A 264-nucleotide genomic window follows, 5' to 3' on the forward strand; every position below is an offset into this window, starting at 1 on the left:
GCTAGGAAAATACAAGGGAAATCAGCGGAAATAGCTCCTGTTTGAAGGTGCATTAACTCTTTCCTAAAACGTACATTGTCAGTTCCTTGACTTCAGGAGAAAATTCTCAATGTCCCTTTGAATAATAACTGCACTTGCATCCCTTCCACTTTGACTGAATAGTAAGAGAAAGAAGTCACTCAGTCGTGTCCGACTTGTGCGACCTCATGGACTGTAGCCTACCAGGCTCCTCTGTCCATGGGATTCTCCAGGCAGAATACTGGA

This window comes from Bison bison, unplaced genomic scaffold (assembly GCF_000754665.1).
Source record: "Bison bison bison isolate TAMUID 2011002044 unplaced genomic scaffold, Bison_UMD1.0 scf7180017864326, whole genome shotgun sequence".
Classification (NCBI taxonomy): Eukaryota; Metazoa; Chordata; class Mammalia; order Artiodactyla; family Bovidae; genus Bison; species Bison bison.